Source organism: Actinia tenebrosa, unplaced genomic scaffold, assembly GCF_029948245.1.
Source record: "Actinia tenebrosa isolate PJP-AT-01 unplaced genomic scaffold, QUT_ActTen_1.0 PGA_scaffold4__44_contigs__length_22323623, whole genome shotgun sequence".
NCBI classification, from domain to species: Eukaryota; Metazoa; Cnidaria; class Anthozoa; order Actiniaria; family Actiniidae; genus Actinia; species Actinia tenebrosa.
The window spans coordinates 8,204,734-8,210,797 of NW_028292581.1; positions in this window are offsets into that span (position 1 = coordinate 8,204,734).

The following is a 6,064-nucleotide window of genomic DNA, read 5'->3' on the forward strand; positions in this document are numbered from 1 at the left end:
TACTTTGATTATTTTGATAGGTTATATATCACTTTTCGAAAATTGCGCATGCGCCAAAATATGGATTATCCCAGAGCCCTCGTTCTTCGCCGCAGGTCAGAAGAAACGCCGGCTCTGGGTACGAGATTGATGGACTTGACTAATGCACGAGCATGCGCCAAAAGGTGTCAGATATTTTGTGTTTGCGGTGAAAATGTCATTATTATTCACAAGTGCTGCCAAATAACACTCAGCAAGAGGTGATACGATCGGTTTGTTTAGTTATAGTATTATTGATTATTATTGTATCTTTTCATTAATTGCATTAATTGTTGGCAGTATCGTTTTGACAGCTAAGAGAGATTTCAACTATCCATTATAGTAAATAGTAACAAACAAATAAAGAGAATATGATTCAATAAAATGCAACAGTTTTGTCTTTCATTTCCTTTTCAGCAATCCTCATTCGCCCATTCCCAACCACAAATAAATGTTTCGTTTTCGAAACTGTATTTTTAAAACCAACAAAACGAGAGCTATTCTAAAGAGTGGTCTAAACATTCTTAAAATTACATTTACTCAAGCGTGGTTAATACTTAGAAGTGCAACATAACCATAACGACTTACGAAAGTGCAAATAAGACTTCGGGTGATAAAGTAAGGACATCTGTAGATGTCTCTCTGTCAAGAAGTTTTATAGCGGCTGATAGCTTTCTTTGCATAACTAGATTGGCGAATACTTTGGATATATCTTCCATGGATCTTGCTTTCCTCGTCTTGCTAAACCTGCTCTGTATGAACCTTATTTCTTTCAACAGGAGAGATAGATCCCCCGCTCTCCATAAGGACAACCTCCGTTCAATAGCCTCACTGTGTTCCTTGCTTTTGGGATGTCGCTGAGGGTTTTTGTAGAATCAACATTGGGAGCACCATAAAGGCTTTCAAGGCAATATAATTTAGATCTGCATTAGAATTGAATTGCTTTAGCCAATACGTCAATTCGGTTATGAAATTCTTGCCTGCTTTACCCGATGGTATATTGAAGATATTTCGTTTAAAGTGCCTATAACCTTTATAGGATTATGATCAATTTTGATTTTCTGTGTGCTGGAGATGAATAAACAAAAAAAAAATTTTCGATTGACTAAATATTCTCAGAGATATAACGCCCTAATGTACGCAGTTTTGCCACGCCCCATCAATTTGGACGGGATAAAGGGAAACTGGGACCGAGCAGTCTCGCTGAGTGGTGACGTCACAACAAGAACGAATGTTTTGATAAGCAAAGATTCTTACTAGTTCTTCGGTCAGAATATGAGAAAATGCCGACTAGATATGTTGTTGCTGGGTGCTCAAACACCCCAGATTTTACGAAAGGTATATACTTACATAAGATCCCATTTCATAACGACAATCGCCCAGAAGCAAAGATGGATTGATTTTGTGAAGAGAAAGCAAGCAAATTTCAACCCCTCGGCTACCTCCGTCATATTTTCTACACACTTCCTATCAGAGGATTATAATCAGAGATTTGATTTTGTCTCGTAAAATCGTCCTCAGTTAGTTAAAGATGAGGCTGGGACTGTTGCCATCCCAAGGATGTATGTCTGCAACCATGAAAAGCAAACCTAACTTTCGGATCGTAATCGCCGAAAAGTGTCGCTGGTCAAATCTCCAGGAATGTTTACTTTTTCGATAGTTCTAATTCCCTGATTTTATTTTTCAAACTGTTTAAATTATCTATTTTCCAATGGTTTTAAAAGATGCAATTGCCTCCGTGTCTTCACCGAAAGAAGTTGAGTTGCCGGTGCGAGAAGTGGTCGAACAACAACAATAATTTTAATCTAATACAACATTTGGTGGTTAGTTGTAGGGAAAAGTTTTCTTTTGTTGATTCAGTAAGTCCTATTTTTAAGTAACTATAAAACTGGGGCCAGCTATAAACAATGAAAGAAACTAGCATGGAACTATTTGACAGGATATAACCCAAGTGTCATAAACTTCTTAATCAGAATATTCCTGTTCGGGATATCCATGAACGGCTTCGTCTAATTCTTCGTCCTCGAGGTCGTAAATACTCTCATTCTCGTCGCTTGAATCAAAGTATTCATCAGCATTATCAGTGGATTCCATCTTACAGCCTTTCTTTGACAACTGGTTAATTTCAAACATACAAAGAGGCAAATAAAGCGACCAAAACAGGTAAAAACACTGGAAGGAACAGTCAAGCTCTACTTTGTTTTACTTATTGGGAGCCGAGTTGTTCTTGTTGTGACGTCATTTGACGCCAACTAGGTACCAGACCTCGCAATCCCGTCCAAATTGATGGGGCGTGGCAAAACTGCGTACTTTAGGGCGTTATATCTCCGAGAATATTTAGTCAATCGAAAAATTTTTTTTTGTTTATTCATCTCCAGCACACAGAAAATCAAAATTGATTATAATCCTATAAAGGTTATAAGCACTGAACAATTTCATCGTAGATGTCCTGGATTTGTTTACAGAACTGTTCTTGAGTTATGGTCCCCCAACTTTTCTCTTTTATTTTAGAGGGAAGCACATCAAAGTCAGGTAGATTTGGCTGAATTTTGCTTGACGTTTTTCCTTATTTGTCGAGAAATGCCTCAGGGGATTGCAATACACTAGTATGCAAATTCGGTGTCGGTCTTGGTTGATTAGCTGCATATTCGTCCTCATTTTGTTCGATATTTTCGATATTTTCTTCGGTTTCTTGTGTTAAAATCGTCATATTAGAGCGATTCTGTGTGTTTTGCAGTCTTGAGGCTTGATCTCTCAGGTTTTGGCCGGTTAAACCATAATAATAATGATAATAATAATAGTAATAATAATAATAATAATAATAATAATAGTAATAATAATAATAATAATAATAATAATAATAATAATAGAACATTAATTTTGTTTTGTTACAGCCGTGAATTAAAGCGCATAACAAAATATTCTGACCGACCTGATACGAGTAATATTAGCATAGCTGTTTCGTTTATATTGAATACTCTTGCTATTAATTTTAACCCCTTAAGAGAAATGGTCAGTTCGCATACCAGATACCGTTGATCATGGACAAGATAATACTTCTTACCCTGATATTTTATCACTTTGGCTTAATTTTAACCATTCCAGGCAAGAAAAATACAGGTACTAGAAATATATTTCAATATTATGTGATTTGAATTTTTTTACGTGGATTAGACATAAATAGTTAAGAACGTGGTCCGATTTTGTGTGATAAAGCTACAGAACAAGGTAACCAAGAGAATATGAGCTAGTTTATTTTCTCTTGAGGTAACCTATCACTGCCTCATCTATAAGTATATATGAGCAGAAAGATGTTAAATAAAGATGTTGGTACCATACAGTCTACTCTACAGCGTGATCTAAACCGTTTGAATGATTGGTTCAATGTCAACGAGTTGATAGTAAATTGCAAGAAGACGAAGGTAATGTTGTTTGGAAGCAGACAGAGACTTGCCAGATGTGCTCAACCTGTTCTTTCCTTTAATGGATCTGCTCTTGACTTCACTGAAACCATGAAGTACCTTGGTTTGACATTCGACTCTGTTATGAATTGGCACTCCCATATTGACTCGGTTGCTTCAAAGGTTTCACGCCGGCTAAGTCTACTGAGTAGGATTAGAAAATACCTGAACGAGGACACCTGTCGTCAGTTGCATACGTCCCTAATCCAGCCCTTGTACGAGTATTGTGATGTAATTTGGACTAATGCAGATCCTACAAGTCTTGAAAGACTCCATCGTTTACAGAGAAGAGGCACTCGCATTATCTTAAAGAAGAGAGTCAGAGAAGATCGTACAGAAACATTGTTTAGAAGTCTTGGCTGGGTTAGTTTAACCGCCAGATGGAACTTTCAAAAATGTTTGACTGTTTTTAAATGCTTAAATGGCTTTTGTCCTTCTTATTTATCCAACATTTTTTGTCTGAATTCAGAAGTACATAAGTATAATACTCGTTCTAGAAATAATATTCATATGCACAAAGTTTCGTCTAAGTCAGGCCTTCGTTCTTTTTCCTTTTCTGCTGCTAAACTGTTTAACAGTCTTGATGATAGTGTCAAGAAATCTTCTTCAGTTAGGGCTTTCACAAATACTTATTGGTCTTTAATTTAATTTTAGTACATAAGTATGATACTCGTTCTAGAAATATTCTTCATATCCACAAAGTTACGTAGTTAGGGCTAATTACTTATTGGTCATAAATTCAATTTGGGGGGGGGGGGGGGGGGGAGGCAGGGGGTTTATATCTTATGACATTTATAATTAATATCATATTTTATTATATAATTACCAATGAAGTATCTATTTTTCTCTATTTCGAAAAATTGATATCTTCACACGTGAAAATAACACCATTGCGATGGCTATTCAAAAATACACGGAAAGAATTGTTTGAAAAAGCCAAAACATACTTCATTGATAATAATATAATAAACAGAATATTACATGGGCGCTTGGAGATACGAAATCTATCTTCTCGTGTTGAAAATCTCTCACTCGTTCGCTGCGCTCACTTGTGAGAGATCTTTTCAACACTCGAAGATAAATTTCGTATCTCCGCGCACCCATGTAATATCCTCTATATATACATATGTGTGCCTGCTTGCGAGGGCGTTGTCATGGGGGAGGGGACGTTTGTGGTTTTTGTGGTTTGGTGGGGGTGAATGAATCAGCATGGCGGGGGAGGGTCGCTGAGGCTGAACTCTTTCCTTTGTCTCTTGGAGTTCGGCTTCAGAGATCTTCTTTGTCTTGTGGTTTATTCCTTTCTCGCTGAATTGCTGATGTTTCTTTTCCTGTGGCAGCGTTCTTGCGGGTAGGTGTATATATATATTCATATTTATTTATTCTTATATTTATATAGTTACATAATATTTAATCTTTTTTTTTTTTTTGTGTGTGTGTGTGTGTGTGTGTGTGTGTGTGTGTGTGTGTGTGTATTTTACACAGCTCCATTGTAAATAAGTTTTAACTTTATGGATTCTGTGTTAAATAAAGTTTATTATTATTATTATTAACTGGCGGAGCAAATGAACAGTACCACTTTGAATGAGTGGAAGGGTGGGATATAAGGGAAGAAAAATAACAAATAGCGAAACCGCATGCAGAGGAAAGGATGTGTGATGACTATCTGCCTTATTATTATGATATAATAATAATAATAATAATAAATATTATTATTATGATAGCTAGTGATAAAAAATAAAAAATAAAACACGAAATAAAAAAACACGATTTTTAGTTTAAAAATGTTTTGACCAATCGCTTGCGAGAATGAATTCATTTCGTGTGATTGGTTAGAACACGATGTCAAACATTCAAGAAATTTTTTTAGATTTTCATGGTTTTCTAACTTTGACTGTAGAAAGCCTGTATACTTTCCATCATAAGCGTTTTTTGAGCTCCTAAATCCTCTTAAATCTTACGTACTGTGGCATAGTTTTGGTATTGCACCATATAAGGTACGATGAACAAAAGATGTTTGTACCGAAGCTAGACCATAATGTACCTAGAAAATGTCTATTCAATATTGATATATTTATTTAATTGCCTTTTAGGTTGTGTAGAGCAATCTCTTGTAGGAAAAAACAATCTGAATATATTAGATAGCAGTTATACAGCATCATCATATCATAAAAACTCAAGCATCTCAGGCGATGTTCGATACGTACCTTACAACGCCAAGCTGAATGGTTCATATGGATGGGCAGCAAGAGGTAATAATAATCCTGATGATTACCTGCAGATTGACCTCGGTACTACACGTGTTATTACTGCTGTAGCAACATAAGGAAGTGGTCGCACTGCGAATAGAGAATGGGTGACAAAATACAAGCTGTATTTAGCACCAAATAACATAACGCGGTGGTATACTTATAAAGGTGGATTTGGAAATTTCAAGGTAGGAGCACTTTGTTTATTTCTTTATGCTTCGTTTGTTAATTAGAATCTTCCACAACCAACAATAACAGATCCGCGTTGCTTTAATCCACACGTGACTGGAGGTGTAAAGCAAATGGGTTCTCACATCTGCATTGATACATAAATATAAT